General features: G+C 40.8%; 1 protein-coding gene and 1 long non-coding RNA gene across 4 annotated transcripts in view; both read left to right on the top strand.

Moving 5' to 3' along the window:
- The window catches only part of LOC136015824 (uncharacterized), a 36,336-nt gene extending 30,208 nt beyond the window's left edge, over window positions 1-6,128 (top strand). Inside the window, exons 2-3 of the long non-coding RNA XR_010613367.1 lie at window positions 3,858-3,924; window positions 5,989-6,128. This is a non-coding gene — a long non-coding RNA (uncharacterized LOC136015824). The remainder of the gene's footprint in view (window positions 1-3,857; window positions 3,925-5,988) is intronic.
- Window positions 1-13,975, top strand: part of MACROD2 (mono-ADP ribosylhydrolase 2) — an 890,631-nt gene that overhangs the window by 60,051 nt on the left and 816,605 nt on the right. The gene's annotated exons all lie outside the window — the stretch shown is intronic.

Here is a 13,975-nt window from a genome sequence, read left to right as displayed (position 1 = left end):
CAAAATTACGACTTGTTTTGTGTCAGGAGAATGTCAGCATTTGCAAACCCCATCTCTTATGCTGAATGCTTGTCTGTAATTGCAGTCTGACTTGCGTTTTCGCCTTAACTTGCTAGACAAAATGAATACATAGCATGCATCTGCTAGAATTGTACGTGACCCTTTTGTGTTTGCTCTTTGGTTTCTGGTGTGCAAAACTTGCAGGCTGTGCAGCTTTGTATCTTATTTTGGAGCTTGTGGAGTATGTATGGCAATGCTGGGAAGCAGACGATGACCTTCTCATCTTGCAGAAGTGTTGAATATCCTCCTTGACGCAGCGATCAAAAGCCGAGTGTAATCTCGATTCTATGACTGTAGTAAATGTTGGGTTTATTGCTAAGTGAAAACATTTTCAGCTATTAACTATGGAATTGTAAACTACACCTCTGTGAAAGCAAAAATAAATGTCAGGCTCTCACTTTGAAACATGGCAGGAAGAGGTGTGTAAACAAATAAACTAGTAGGGTTTTTTCTTGTTTTCCTCAACTCCTGCATTTGAATTAATGTGGAATTGGTGACATGCAGCCTTACTTGAAAACTTATGATAGTTCCAGTCCTTATCTAACACTCCAAAATAGAAGTACACTCAATCCCCTTTCTGACCGATGTTGATAGTTGCTTCCTCCTCCTCTTCCTCCCACCCTGGTCGCATGAAAAAGTAGTGAAGAAAGGGGACGGTTGGAGAACCAGAAACCTCTTGCCATTTTTGCCCTGAGTACACTGTAGGAGTTTGTGTCGCTCCAAAAGTGATAAGTCCTGAGGTTAACTACAGCAGATGTATACAAATGAGTAAAGCAGTGTATATGCATAACTCATGGAAGCAGTAACAGCTCCTTTAATTTAGCTTCTGGGCAAGTCTTTGCTGTAATTCATCATGCTTGCATTGCAGTAGTTCCTGTTGCTGAAGTTCTTTAAAGCTGTAAAGCAGCAGCTGAGGATGTTCAGTGCTGGCAGGTGAGTACCTGTGTTTGCTGTGTTTTGCACTTGGTAACGAGCATTGTGCTGTGCACTCTTTAAGTAACTGACTTTACTTTTGGCAAGATCTGCTTTTAAATGAAGTTTATTTTTGTAATAAAACGTTGCACATCGAATTTCAAGAGTATTGGCTTATAAACTTTACAGGTAGTAAAAAATACTTTAGTTCTTCATTTAGCTTCCAGTAACTTAAATTTATGGCAGGTCTTTTATGCATTTTCTTTTCTTTTTTTCCTGGCCAGAAATCTGATATTTTAAGTTACCAACTTTCATTTAAGAGGGAAGCTATTTGGGACACTCTTCTGAAGTGAACAGTGGCCTCACTTAAACCCCACAAATAATCAGTTCTGGTGGGCACTTTTAACGCGTCTTTCTGCCGTTGAGTTAATTCATAGATATTGGTGCTGCAAATGGTTGTGTGCAAATTTTTTCCTTCCATTAAAATGCTTCCTGCTTAGTGTTACCATGCAAATGAAATAATGTGGGAGACAGTTTTATGCATGTAAAGTTTTAAAAGGGGAAAAAAGTGATGGAGCAGTAACAAGTCTCTAATGTATTAGAGAATGAACGGTTGGGATGCAACGGCTTCTCAAAAGGCAACAAAAAACTTGGGCATCTCTGCTTTTATAACCCAAACCCTGGGTAACTAAATGTTCAGAACAGGAAAGCACTTACAGTAATTAATGTTTACCTTTTTTTTTTTTTATATAGGAAACTAAAACTTGTATTGATGTAGTTAAAGCACTGAGAAAATAGGACCTTGTTTTCCTTCTATAGACTTAGCTTCTATCATTCAACTTCAGTTTGCTTGAATTTTGCTATTCTTGCTGTTATTCCTATTATTAGGAAACTACTTAAAACTGTTGTAACCACAGGCAGCTCAGAATCAAAACTCTCAGCAGTCTGGCTTGAGGGCCGTTGGATCTGCCTCTAAATTTGCTGCTGGTGTTTGTCAGGGGTGGTCCATTCTCCCTCTTGCTGGGCAGCCATGATATGATGCTCCAGGTCTGTATCTCTTGATGGGGATGGTTCCTGCTTGTTGAAGGTTCAGGTTGTGCTTCTGGCTTCTAGTGCTGTGTGGTTCTGTCAACACCATGTGCAACCTTGGTCCTAGTTTTCTTCTGTTACATGTGTAACACTTGCCATCAGCTTTGCTCTGTTGCATCTTCTTGCAGTGTCATCCTGCTAAAAATGCCTGTAGGTAACTAATAGTTTCATGTTAAAAACCCAGCAGTGAGGCAGAGGAGTCTTGACCTGCTGTGGCTTCTCATGTCCCATGAAACAGGTCAGGATGATTTAAAACTTCATATAAACTATGATTGTATATGGATAGTGACGCCAAATTCAGTCTTCTTGTGCATATAATGGTTTATCCAGGTGAATAATTCAGGACTGCCAGTTACAAGCATGTAATGGCCATTTCCAGAGTATTAAGAACTAAAATCCACCTGTAATTCTTACTTACGATAGCTGGGATTAAATTGTGGCTGAGGGTTATCAGGTATGTGGAGTGGAATCTTCCGGAAGTTTTCGGTTACCTGTCTTAAACGCAATGTGCTTGCAACCTCAAGATGAATAAAAACTTGCATTTTCTTTCAGTATTGCAAAAGAACATGAAGTTTCCAGTGTGGTGTTTATTTTTCACTCCTACTAAGTGCTCGCTGTGTATTGCATTAAGTGTAAGCAACACTTGTTTAAAGAACTGAAAACCCTCAAATCCTGGTGCTGGAAAAGATTATCCAAAGAAATGAGAAGCTTGCTGCAGGCAGTACTTTTCTCAGCCTGTTTAGCTGTGTTCTGGGACATAAGTATTCAGTGCTGGGTGGCAGTGTGCTTTTATTGCTCAGGGTTTCAGGGTGGGGATGGTGGTGTTGGTAATTCCAAGACAATGGAGAAGACGGTCAGGTTTCCTTGGCTCTGCTTCCTCTTGCTTCAGTTGTTTAAATTTTCCCCCATGGATCCTAATATCTTAATCCTGATGGTTGCTGCCATTGTACGTGTGCATTGGCAGACCTGGTATTTGTAACCTTTTCCATACATTGTCATGGCCAAATTCTTTTAATAATATCTGGTAAAGGAAGCTTGTATAAGCTTTAATTACATTCATCCAGAAGTAGGCATTTGTTCCAAGAAATCAAAAACCATGGGAATATTTTTTCCCTGCTCCTTCTCCCGAACTTACTCTTGCTTGTTTTCAACAACTACCAAACATGGTATTACAAAGCAAACCACGGAACTTGGAGAACACCAGGAATCAGATCTTCAGGATTATTGTGGAAGCACTTTGCCACGTGTCTGTACCCACCACTAATTTTATATGGGATCTGGTTTCAGAAGTGCTGCAGGAATTTGTTAGGCTCTTATTTTGTGTTTTGGTCCCCTTGATGGCATTTTACTTAGTCACGGTAAGTTTTACAGATTGAATTTAACTTTGTTTGGGTATTTTGTTTCTATGACCTATAATGAAACCAAGTTCTCCTCTTGTGTGTCTTGTTATGTTGCCAAGTAAGCATAATAGTAAATGACTTCTGGAGCAGACAGCTTTTCTTTAGGTGAGCATGAGCAGAAGCTGTCATCAGGAGCTGCTGGAGCTTTTCAGTGGTGATTGGGACACTTATAAAACTTCAAAGTTTTATAATGAATTAAACCCCCCTAGTTTTCTGAGAACTCTTACTAATGTCCCCAACAGCGTTGCTACCAGCCAGGGAGTTGTGTAATGATCCTCTTTGAACTTCCTTCAGATGGAATTTGCATTGGAAACACTTGTTTGCTGCTTGTAGTGCATTGTAGTCTGTTAGTTTGTAGGAATTGGGTATATGAGTGTGTTTTCTTTTTCTTAACAGAAATAATAAGGGATTGAAGAAACTTGAAGTACTGGTGACTAAATCATATTTGTTATGAAAATGCTTGGTATGTATATTAATAGAAATACAAAAGTAGTCATTGTTTCTGCATAAAGGCAGCTGGTACCACTTGATGCCAGACCTTGGTGCCAAAGAGAAGTTCCAGCAAATCTTACTGAACAAAGCAGTAGGGGAGAGAGCGGATGATTCACAGCAATCAAGAAGTTACAATAATAAGGAAAGCAAGTCTCCCAGACTTGGATGAGGACGTTTTCAGGCAGGGACGTTCCTTGTCAGGATCCCGATCACCGTCATATACCTTTATAGAGTTCAGCTTGTCTTCGGAACCCATAGGGAATCTATTTAATGCCCGTGCATTGGTGCATGCAGTGTTTGTCTTTGAAGGGAATAAGACTATGCAGGATTAAAAATTCCTTGGCTAAACTGAGCTTCAGGGACACAGTTCACGTGTGGTGATGTAAAATACTATTACACGTATACAGGACTTGTCTGTTGCTTTGAGTTAAAGTTCCTTAGAGTGTTTAGGAACAGGTACAAGAAAGGCTGAAGGTAGTGGGTATCTATGGGGGTGGGCAGGGAGGGGACCAAGGCTGGAATTGAGTTTTGTCAAAACCCCTGGAGACTCAGCAAAGGATTCATAAGATTTGACAGAATAATCCCACATAGGGCAGGCGCCAGCAAATCCCTGAAGTGCCACATCCAGAGTATGTGACAAAACATGGCAGATTCCTAATGGTCTATCAGAATAGAGCCTGAGAGGAGGCATGGGCTGGTGGCTGGATCAGTGCAGTTCTCCTCCCTTAATAACGGTGCCCTGAAGGCGCCATTCAGCTTAGTTTCAAAATGGTTGTGATCATTAAAAGCAGCAAGCTGCTTCAAAAGTGTATTGAAATTTAGGATGCTCTGTTTCAAAAAAAGCAAAGAAATTACAAGGCTGGCGCAAACAAGCCAGGATGTGCTGTAACTTCTCCCTGATGACACAGTCCTTGCTGCAGTGTTTCAGGTGCAGCCTAGCAGCACACGGTTTCACGTAAACTATCAGTCAGTAAAGAGTTCTTTGACAATAATGAAATTATTGCCTTTCTACAATTGAAAAACACATGAGGAAAAGCTACTTTCTGAAAGAAATTGAGTTAGGAAAACCCAATTTCATGCATTGCACAATAGGTGATGTTACACTTGGAGTACAAGTGCTTAAATACTGAATTTAGCATGAAATGATTGTATAAAACAGATGAGTCGAATGAAATGAAACTCTTGGAGGGAAAGTATGTTAAATCATCGACACAAATGACAGCTTATGGAGTGTAGCTTAGAATTATTCATGTATATGTTTGCGTATAGATAAAATATACAACCCAATAGTTACAATAACCAGAAATGTCACGATGGGTATGAATCTCAGTTAATTGCTATTATCACTTTTGCAATACGGATTTATAAATGTAAAGTGATTTAAACAGTCACTGGAATGTTCATTCCCCACGTGCACAAAGTGCACCAGTACTAATTACAAAGCAAACTTGCAGCAAGTTGTTTCTGTGATGTCAGGATTCTTGTTTAACATAAGACATAAATCTGTAATTGCTATTTTCTTTGTAAGCCAAATTACTACATGGGCTTGCATCATTTAAAGAGCAGTAGCCTTTTCTACCACATGTAACTTCAGTTTCGGTTCTAATTAGCTATAACAATAGATTTGTATCAGCCTTTATATTTATTTGTGTTTCTTTCAGAAGATACTGTTTCCTTTGATATGGATGTTAGAACTTTCTTAGACTGCATAATGAATTAGAGACAGTGCAGGTTTGGTTTAGTTTATTAATTAGGTAAATAAGGATCATTTGACTAGTCAGAACTGTTGCCTGTTATATCTGTAGGGTACCAAGATCACACCAGCAGCTTGGTGCAGCGCTTCCCCTCTGTGGGAGCACACACTGATGATATCAATTAAGTGAGGCATGTTGATAACACTCAGATAATAAGCATTGTCAAAGCCATGTGTGCAACAACTCATCTTCACTGTGGTGTCTGTTACTGTTCTACATTAACACGTTCTCTGAAGGAAATTTCTTACCTCCAAGTAACGTGTGTTGGTCATGTCTGGTAGGGCATGAGGACATGGAGCTGTTGGAACAAGTCCAGAGGAGGCCACGAGGATGATCAGGGGACTGGAGCACCTCCCGTATGAAGACAGGCTGAGGAAGTTGGGGCTGTTCAGCCTGGAGAAGAGAAGACTGCATGGGGACCTCATAGCAGCCTTCCAGTATCTGAAGGGGGCCTATAGGGATGCTGGGGAGGGACTCTTCGTCAGGGACTGTAGTGATAGGACAAGGGGTAATGGGTTAAAACTTGCACAGGGGAAGTTCAGGTTGGATAAAAAGAAGTTCTTTACTGAGAGGGTGATGAGTCACTGGAACAGGTTGCCCAGAGTAGTTGTGAATTCTCCATGCCTGGAAGTGTTCAAGGCCAGATTGGACAGAACCTTGAGTGACATGGTCTAGGGTAAGGTGTCCCTGATTCTATGACACTGCTCCTGCAGCGCTGCTTTTGCATCCTTACAGAGGGAATAGTACCTGTAGGCACTGTTCAAAGATTGAATAAAAATCAGTTATCTCATGAAAAATAATGTTTAAACTCGTAAAACCCATTCTAGAAACCTGCGATGGTTTCACTTTTTCAGCAATTTTGTTGGAGTTGCTGTTTTATCTGTCTTAGAGCATCCTTGGTAATAGCACCTTGAGTTTATGCTCATTTGGTGTATCCTGGACTCTAAACCACAAGAGAGATGTTGGCTGTGTGTATTAGTTTAGTTTTCAAACATTTTAGGGTTTGTATATATAAAGTCAGCTTGTTCTGTAAGCATTTAAAGTTGGTCAGTCAACAGTTTGCAGTATGTAAAAGCATGGTAAAATCAGGGTATTCCTGAGAGAAAGAAAACAGTAGTAGATTGATGGGGTTTTTTTAACTCTTGTCCTGTATTTACTAAGCTTGGATTGAGCAGTAGATGGCCAAACTTGAAATGGCTTGATTCTCATGGTTCTTTATATGAAAACTCAGTTAAAACTTTGTAAAATCTGGCTCTTGATTAGAAGAAAAATAAATTCAATAATGATCTTGTCTGAATTGTTTGAACGTGTTTAACGCTTCTGTTTTACTATTCACTTGAGGGGGAGAATCCCTTAAGCATGAACTACAGTATTTTTTCCAGTTTCATTGTGTCACAAAAGAGGAGGAAACCTGTGCATTTTGTGCTTTATATGGCACAAACAGGGCACTAGTTAAGTTTTTTTTTGTTTGTTTTTGGTTTTGTTTTTTTACTGACTGCTTTTTGTCCCCTTCAGTGGGCACTGACCAAGAGGAATAAAACAAATAAATGGCTGTCATGAATAAACCCAGCAGAAGCATTTGTTGGCCTTACAAATTTGGTCCTTGCATTGCTGGAAGAGTAAAAATGGTTTTCTGATTGCTAATGGTCTGAGATGTCTAGGAATTTCTCTGGAGGGGCCATGCAGATGTGCATTAAGGGTAATACGTTCTAATGGAAGGTGTCCCTGCCCGTCACAGGGGGGTTGGAGTTGGATGATCTTAAGGTCCTTTCCAACATAAACCATTCTATGTTTCTGTGTCAGAGTGAGTCTTTACCTCTCTCAGGTACTGTAAAGGTCTCCAGATGCCACATTTACAGCTTTCCTCCCTCTCCCTCTCCCCTTTGCCTTTTTCCCTGGCTGCTGGCTAGGCAAGAGGTCTCTGCCCTGGCTGTTGCTGTGTGTCTATGCTGCTTTGTAAGATGGGCAAGAGGTTACCTAGGTCTCCATAATCTGCACTGACTCACTGGTTTGTTGCCAGACATAACTAAATACCTTTAATCTCTGCTCCTGAAGTTGCTTGACAAACTTGAAAGGTAGTACAGGGAGGAATGATCACAGAAGTTCCTTTCTGTAGGAAAAAAGGAAGCACTGGCAACAGCTTTGCCTGTTCTATGATCTAATACGTTCTATCAGTCAGCAGTGTAACTGTTTGCTATTGCTTATAAAATATTATAGCTCACTTGGGCACAGATGTTATTTACCACCTTGATTTTAGTTTCATGGATCACTGTGCTATTCAAATACTCTCTTTCTGCTCTCTTTGACCCTCGTTGCAGCTGAACTTCTGAATGCCACAGCTTGTTTCAGTTCAGACTAATATTGATGGCTACTGCTCTTGTGGGTTGTATTTGCTTCCAAACTGAATAAAATAAAGAAGGTGGTTTCTTAGGCCTGGCTTATATCTCTTCATACAGCCCTTTTTGAGACCATGATGAAAACCAGCTGTTCTGAGCTGCCTTGGCCGGTATCTTACCTTGGAGTAACTTTAGAGGATGGGGCTCCCAAAGTCTGTCAGGAACTAGAGTTCTAGAAAATGCAAAAATAGTATGGATTTTGTACTTCTTAAAATAAGATCATTACTAATAGCTGTTAGTTCTGCATTTAAGAACATGGTTGCTTTTTGCACAAATGATTTCTGGAGGAAAAACTCATCACAGTTGTAATATGCAATATGTATTATTTCAAATCAACTGAATACTTGATTGTGTGTGGTTTGCAGGAAGATGAGACTTTAAAAAGCTTAATGTTGCAAGTTCATGATCTGTCCTCCTGCTTTCCAGGCTCTTTCACGCATACGTTTTGTCATTCATGAGAATTTCTCATTTCTCTGTAATGTCCTCTAATTCTGCAGGAGTAGGGCACACGGCACTGGCTGTGGCCCTGGGTCTCATTCCTGCTCATGCATAAGAATTTCCATTTCCCTCTCTGAGGACAAAGTTTATCAGACATTTTCTGTATTCATTTAGGTAAATTTCTGATCCTTCGTACACCAGGTAGTTCTCTCTGATACCATAAAACTGTACAGAATCTTCGCAGATGTTCGTGAGGAGGATCTGTGCGGGTGTTTTTAAATAGCTCTGTCAATTTGTGTATCTCAGCCTTGTATCCCTCAAGTTTCCTTGGCTTTCATAGTCACGCCAGTGTGTTTCTCGAGATAGTTAAGGAATGATTTAGTTTTTTTCCCCTTCAGAGTTAACTTGTATTCTTCTGGGGGAGAAGCTAGAAGAAACAAAGCAGAGGAGAATTGACAATATTGCACAAACCACTGAATATAAAACAGCTGCAGCATGTTCATGTGTTACGGGATGTCTTGGCTTTATGAATTAACTCCTTTACTGAACTGTTGAAGCTGATTTATTACCTATGAGAAGTACTGACTGAGTAAAAATCTGAGGTCTCGTATCTGTAATGCAGTAAATTAGGTGGTTATGAATAAGATAGGTGGTTATGAATAAGTTTATGAATTTACCCCTTTTTCTTTTCTTCCCTGAGGGCATTCAAAGGTAACAGCATGTCTGATTTCTCTGGGTAGCTTTGCCTGTCAGGAACTGAAATAACTTAATTTGTAGGCTGTGAGATGTATATAATACCTAGTTTGTAGAAATGGGCTTGTCAATTTAGCAGAAATGCATCCAAGTTCATCAGTTTTATTCCCTCCCATCTGTTAACCTGGCTTCTTTGTTTACCATGCTATGTCTAGGAAATACAAATGTAAGAGGCTGGGAAGCTGATGGAAATCTCAGCCTGAAACAAATCAAAGTAACCTAATTCCATTGCTGCATAGGAAATGTAAAGCTTAAATCCTGGTATTCCTAATGGGTCAGTGCAGACACATTTATCCAGGAGCCTGCACTGTAGCAGCAGCAGTGTGTTCTAGTGAAGATGGGTCAATTCCTCCCTCGAGTCAGGGTTTCTCTGGACATATGGTGGGACATATGGCTCTTGCAGGACTCGATGCCTGGGTGTGAGCTGGTCATAGGTGGTGAGCTCTAGATGCGCAAGGGGGAGGTACAAACCACACCTCTGATGGCTTTTTCTGTCCTCACACTGTCATGGGAAAGTCTTTAACTGAATCCCTTACTTGCTCTGATTTTTGGCAAGCAAAGAGAGAAGATTGCACAAAGGGAGCCAAGGCCGTCTCTGACCCCATGTTGCAGACTACCTGTGACAGCAAGCTCTGGGGTCCTGTTCCTGCTGGGCAAAACATGATTTGACCTGTTTTAAATGGACTTTTTTTCCGAATTTTAAACCCCTTTTGGTTTTGTGTTACATTTTCAGCCTTTCCACAAGTGCTTTGTAAACCTGGATTGTGTCTCACCTCCACCTTTTCCTTCCTGGTCTGGAGAGTCCCAGCCTTCCCAGTTCCTCCTCCTAATGTGGCTGTGTGAGCGTATGCTTTCAGCCATGTATTTCTTGAAGTATAACTTGCTGTTTAATGTTGAGGGTGGGAAACCCCCAACAACCTCAGATTCATCCAGGTAGTTCGGTTTGACATTAAACTATGGGGTGTCTGCAGTCATTTTCCCCACCCCAACTTTGCCACACAAGCGTTATGTCCCTCAGATCTCAGATGGTGCATTATGAATTGTACAGGAGAAGCCAGGAGGACCTCACAGCTGTGTTCCCACAGTCTCCTGAAGGCAGACAACTTGTGCAAGCGTGTCTCTGATTCACAGCCAGTTGCACAACTGGGGTTTATGTGGTTAGTTTTGTTTCAGTCTAAAACATGCCTCCCTTTTGGACAGGTTTACATCAGTTCTTCCCACTAGCTTTTTTTCTGAGAATTGGACTTTTTTCCCCCTTCTCTTGTAAAAATGACTTCAGAGTTTTATTATTCTTTGTTAAATTTCTCTCTCTTATATCCTAATAACCCAGTGACCAATGACTGTAACTGGGTAGGCTGCATGAAGAAAGTTGGCAAGTCAGTGGGACGAGTCTTGGCCATTTTAGTGAGGCTTGTGTGTCATGTAAGTTGGTACCTTCTCAACTTTTGGCTGTAAATCTGGGCTTATGGGTTACCATTATAGTGCGTTGGTTTTTACAATAATCATTGAATCATAGGATGGTTTAGCTTGGAAGGGGCTTTAATCTAATTCCAACCCCTCAGCTGTGGGCAGGGACACCTTCCACTAGACCAGGTTGCTCCAAGCCATGTCCAGCCTGGCCTTGAACACAGCCAGGGATGGAGCAGCCACAGCTTCTCTGGGCAGCCTGTGCCAGAGTGTCACTCACTGGAGTGAAGCTGCTTTCTACTAATACCTATTGTAAATCTCCCCTTTGTCAGGTTAAAGCCATTTCCCCTTGTCCTGTCACTACAGGCCCTTGTAAAAAGTCCTTCTCCAGCTTTCCTGTAGGGCCCCTGGACAGATTAAGAGCCATGCTTTGAATTTCTTGTATCCACTCTTTTTTTCCATGTTGCACCATCTTCTATGTGTCTCTCTTTACTCTCCCTTATCTCGCTGTGTACTTTTCCCATTTTCATGATCGTTTGCTCTGTCAGTGACTTCTTCCATTTTCCTGCCTCCCATGTTATTTTAATCAGACTTTTCATTCTCTGTTCCTTCATAATCTGGCAATTTATACTTCACAATCTAAACTTTACCAAAATACATGTCTGTTAAACCTTTTTCCATCACTTGTGCTCCTTTCACTGTTCATAAGGCTTGCACACAGTTACATCCTCTCATGTGTATCAATAGCACTTTCGATTTTCTAGCTTCAAATAATCAGTTTCGCTCTGGTTCTCTGCTGGTCTGCTCTACTTCTCTCTAATCTTATGGAAGAGTGATGTTAGATTGGCTTTCTGTGCAAGCTGCTTCTTCAGATTTCTTCCCAAGAGAGGTGGGGAAGAGCAGAAATGGAGTCCAGCTTTTCCAGGAACTTCTGCAACTGTGGAAACACCAGCTCAGCTTTGGGGCTTTGTTATGAAGATGCTGCTGATTCCCCAGATGGAGAACCTTTCCCTCTGCCTCATTAGGTCTCTCAGGTGAAGCTTTCTCCAAACATGCTTGACATAAGAGAATGTCATATCCTCTTCCGTGAAGACTTATTTTACATAATAGCATATGAAGGTAGGTTCTAGATGATTTGCATAAAGGCAAAAAACTTGAGAAGAAGAAATCTGCTACTTTGTAGCATCCCTTTTTTAAGATGGGATAGAAATTACCTGCAGATCTACATAAATTCTATGTGCTCATTGCCCAGTAATCAAATTTTAAAGTTTCTTTCCCTTTTCCTGTCATTTTCCTTACTGTGTCCCATCATAAATTTTCACTCATGAAAATCAGCCCTTCAGGTTTTGGGAGGCAGTGAGACTGAGGGACAGGCTGGGTTGTACTCAGCAGAAAATGTGTAACTGACATGCGTTTTCTTCTTCTGGAAGACCTATTAAAGGCATGTTGATGCATTTAATGTTTGATTTCCATTGGTTTTGTTGTTTGTGAGTGTTTTGGCTAAGCAATCTATAGGCTTGCTGGTTTTAGAAGCAGATTTTAGGGTCCTGCTGCTAGGCGGAGCTTCCAGGTGTGTCTGCACACACTCCAGTGCATGTTGGAAGGCTTTGAAATAGGGAGGTGGGGGAAAGGCAGGTCTTATTATAAACTAGAATAAAAGACAGAAGTCAGATCATACAGGAAGGTGTAGAAGAAACTAGGAGGTTCACATATAAATCCTTGCTTGACCATTGTGTCCTGATGAGTGGATTCGTTCTCCCAGTCTTGATTTCAATTGCTTGCTGACTTTTTGGTGGCAAGACCTTACCTTGAGCTACAGTGTTCACGTGGTTTACTTACCTAGTGTTTAATATGGACATGAGAAGGGTTATACTGGTCTATCCATGATTGACTGCAGTGGGATGCTGAGCAGTGAGCATGCAGTAATAGGTTTTCCTAGAATGCTCTTTCAGCCTCCTCTGACAGGTAGCACAGAGACTGCTTGAGTGCAAGTGGTCTCTCTGGTATTAGTATTTGTCATTTTTCTGCTGTAAATCTATCTAGTTACTTCTTGAGCCTGCTCAGACTATACTGTAGCTTAACTATATACCCAGTGGTTTCTTTTGAGCTTGCTTCTTGCTAGTTTCATTGAATTTTGCCTAATCGTTGTATAGGAAAAGATGGGGGAAAGCAGTCCTTAGCAGCCTCCTCTGTGCCAGTCTCACCTGTAAGACCTTCACCTTTGCAGGTGGAAGACTTGTAGTGCTGTATGCTGAAAACATTCAGTGAGCTGCATCACCTCCCTGTTTTACCTCCTCCCCAGGTCACCCATGAATGGTGAAGAGCACAAGCCTTAGCTCCCACACCTGTGGGATTTCCTTTGGCCTTGAGAACTGGCCTTGTGCTCGGTACCTCTGTCTGTGGTCCATCTTTGTAACTACTTGGATACACATGAGGACCTTGTACATCCCACAGCCACCTCTTTGAAATCAGTTAATAAAACAGGATATATATATGTTCCATGATTCTATGATTGTGGTATCTAGAAACAAGAGTTCTTTCTTTATACCAGTTCTTGCTGATCAGCTGAGAAAAGATCAAATATTAGTAGACGTATCTAATTGTTTTCCTTTTGGGGCTGCAGTTTACTTTCTTCTGATCTTTATTTGCTTAGCTCTTCAGCTCTTGAAAGGTGCTTTAATGGTGTGTTTAACATCAGTTGATCAGGAAATGCAGCTGTTTTAGAAGGACTGAAAGTGAAGAAAACTTAATACATTGAGACAGAAAGGAGGATGAAATTGTTTCTCCTCCTTTACTCAGCTTTCTACTTCAGTAGTAAATTGCAAGAACAATGTATAAGTAGGGCAGCATCACTAGAAAGCAGTGAAACTAATTGGTGAAAATTATTATATTAATTATAAATAATTACATCAAAGCCCAATTCCAAGTGGGAAAGGCATCTGGTGTCACAGCAGCTATGCAAATGGCATCAGTCTAATCAGAAGTTACAAGACTTCTCTGAGGGACTTGATCCTTGTCAAATCAGGCTGCTGTATGTATTTGCATTGGAGTATTTTATTCTTATTAAAATAATTGTGTGTTTAGCACATTTTTTCTTGGTGAAATAGCAGCCTTAGAGGCAGCTTTGCAATTACAGATCAACAGTGTCCGTATTCAGAAAGAGTTCTGTTTTGTTGCTTTTACTGGAGAAGACAATACTGTAATGTGTCTTTTTGTCCAAAGCACTCTGAGAAGTGCTTAATTATATAATTGGTGTATTCAAAGGATAACTGTA

This window comes from Lathamus discolor, chromosome 5, assembly GCF_037157495.1.
Source record: "Lathamus discolor isolate bLatDis1 chromosome 5, bLatDis1.hap1, whole genome shotgun sequence".
In the NCBI taxonomy this organism is placed as follows: domain Eukaryota; kingdom Metazoa; phylum Chordata; class Aves; order Psittaciformes; family Psittacidae; genus Lathamus; species Lathamus discolor.
Note: the sequence above shows the minus strand (reverse complement) of the source record. Positions and strands in the feature narration are given on the sequence as shown.